The following is a 2,921-nucleotide window of genomic DNA, read 5'->3' as shown; positions in this document are numbered from 1 at the left end:
AAAAAACTCAAAATAATCCCTCGACTGGAATTACCGGACCCTCTAAACAAGACTTAGGCTAAACCGCTTATTTCAAGTAACGAATCCAGATGCGTACCATTATCTGCTTGAAACTGAGTCCGTCCATATGAGAGAAGTTGTAATAGCTTATTGCTGTGTCGATGCTTATATCTATTTTATAAACAAAATATTTGGGAACATCTGCTCATACAGTGTGGACAACATTTTATTGTCTGTGGTGAAGTGAAACAGTGTCAAAAACCTACTCCTTGTGGTTTGTTGGTAAGAAGAATGGGGCGGTTCTTTGTTTACATTGTACTTTCAATGCTGGGCAGTCTGTATATCTATGCAAATAGTATATTACTTTCCTAACAGTATGCCAGTTAATTTAATTATGTGCCATTATTAACTATTGCAAATGGAATTATTTTATGTTCAGAACTGTCTCTGAAGGTTAGGTATATTCTGTTTCCATGTTCCATACAACACAGTCTTAATTTGAATGTTTACATTTTCAATAGCATGGTTAAATAAATGATGGGACAATTCCAATATTTTTGTACAATGTACTGTATAATATACAGTATGCACACGGGTCACTTTATGTGGCTAGGACAACTTACTTAGCCTACAAAGTCCTTAGCTCTGTGTTGTTTTTATGTAGGTCTGTGTTGATTTATTTAGCACCATGGACCTGGAGAAACGCTGTTTTATTTCATCTATATATGGTTGAGATGACAATAAAAGATACTTGACTTGACCTGATAAATAACTGGTAAATAAAATAAAATAACTTTCACTGGTAAATAAAATAAAACATTTTTGAAAGCTTACTTTATGGCATTTCCCCAATACCTGTTATAATATTGTATTATATTTACATTGTATTATTTTTTATATTATTTACCTTGACAGTAAAATCCGCCATGGTTTTCTGATTGATCCACTTCTGCCATCGGTTCAGCCTTGCCTATAGTGGAACACACACAGGTCAAGTTGTAAGGTCCTAAACATCTTTTATCTTGTTGAATGTGCAAGTGCCATATAATCTTGCAATGACTTTACATTTGTGCTAAAAAAAAAAAAACTCAAATCAAGAGCTAAAAAGTGAAAGTAGCTCATTTATTTATTGTCTAAAATATAATTTTCTTTGATAAAATAAAAGACAAACAATTGTAAGAGGCAGGGGGTTTAGGTTTTTGTGCTCCTCAATATTTTAAAATCAACATAAAACCCAAAAATTCAAATCACATTTTCTGATGTTGTCTTGATATACTGCAGCCAGTCTTGTACCGCTGCCTGTTGAGAGAGACACACATCAAATATGTGGTACAAAGTGAGTGGTACAAAAAAAAATTGTATTGTTTCAGAAAGTGCAAATGTTTTTCTACCTTTATGAAACTGATACAGTTTGTACTCATTTTTATTTTACACAGTTTGGCTTCTTAATTATCCACTCACTGGTTTATAAAAACCTTCCTCACCAATTAAAAACAAACAAACATAAAGAATACTACAAATAATAATAATACAAGACAGTTTCTTGAAATTGACAAAATATTTAAAAATAATGAGGTATTTCTTATTAAATAATGAGGTATATTCAACACTTGCCACACTTTTCCCTCACTTCTAGTGCCAACAGAATTTAATGGTTCTCATTTATATTTACAGTACTGTACAAATGCATATGTCTGCTTTTGTTAATAAAAATCTGCTTAAAATATATTTATTTATTTTATAAATTTACATATGTCTCATTGCCTTTTATCATGTATCAGCTAATGTTTATTCTGCTCTGGCAAAAAACAGTTGTTTATTGAATTAGTGTATTAGAGTTTTTAATAGACTTTAGATCAGGTGTGCCAAACTCAAATTCTACTTCCGACTGATTCATGATTATTGATCATGATCAAAGTTCACATAGGACAAATGAAACTGGGTTGTGGGCAAGATTGGTAAAAAAAAAATGTACTGTTTAGGAGAGACAAAGGTGTTTGCAAACTTTAAAGTTTACCTTATCTCTCATGCAAATCTGCTTTTTCGGTTCATCCTCATTGCAGCAAACTCGTGCAAACATCATAAACATCATTTTGACTGATTGTTCTTCATGCTATGCCATAGAAAAAAAAGAGCAGTATAAATCAATCCATATTTATTATTAAACTACAATAGTGATAATTTTACAGAGCTCTTCAAATGAACAGGCTTAACTCTAAAACTGAAATTAAACAGAATACATAGCATAGTTTGATTACAAACACAAATTCCTCACCTTCCAATTTTCCAATGCCTCTGAAAATTCAATTTAATACAATTACAATTAAAATACAATTGAGAGAGAAGAAGAACAGCAAAAATAAACCAAATAACTCTCTATTGAACCAGAACCTTGCATTAATCTTAGCTATTTAAATTAAATATTCAAGTTCATTTTGGTGGTAAATTTAAATGTAAAATTGTTTAGTTACCAGTTTCTCTGATAGCTCCATCGTGACTTCTTCAAATAAATGTGAAAATGTGCCGTGCACTCTAAAAAATGATGTGTTGGATTTACTTAAAATATGTATGCACCATTTTTGCATCACACTTTTTAAGTAAACCCAACTTGGAAAAAAATTACTTAAAATTAACAAGAAAACTGTTGTTATATGTACTTAAATTTTTGGGTACACTCAACATTGTTTACTTAAAAATATAAGTAACATGGTAGAATCTGCTAAGTAACTGCAAGTTAAGTTAACTTAAAATTTAAGCTCATTTATGTTAAAAAAAGATAATTAATTGAGTTGAACCAATGTAAAATTTTAAGTTATTTTAGATCATCAGCTATTGGTCTGCATACTGCACTGCTGCTTGAATGGGTTAAACGCAGAGCACAAATTCCTAGTATGGGTCACCATGTCACTTCACTAAAATAA

At 30.9% G+C, this 2,921-nt stretch overlaps 1 long non-coding RNA gene across 1 annotated transcript; it reads right to left on the bottom strand.

Moving 5' to 3' along the window:
- Positions 1 to 597: 597 nt before the first annotated feature.
- Positions 598 to 1,300, bottom strand: LOC132855436 (uncharacterized). Its single transcript, XR_009649328.1, has 3 exons — positions 1,252 to 1,300; positions 908 to 970; positions 598 to 694 (listed from the first exon to the last, which is right to left on the bottom strand). It is a non-coding gene; the product is annotated as an uncharacterized LOC132855436 (long non-coding RNA).
- Positions 1,301 to 2,921: the final 1,621 nt, after the last annotated feature.

The sequence above is a fragment of the Tachysurus vachellii genome, chromosome 12 (assembly GCF_030014155.1).
Source record: "Tachysurus vachellii isolate PV-2020 chromosome 12, HZAU_Pvac_v1, whole genome shotgun sequence".
Taxonomy (NCBI): domain Eukaryota; kingdom Metazoa; phylum Chordata; class Actinopteri; order Siluriformes; family Bagridae; genus Tachysurus; species Tachysurus vachellii.
The sequence above is the reverse complement of the archived record's forward strand: the minus strand, read 5'-3'. Positions and strand labels throughout refer to the sequence as shown.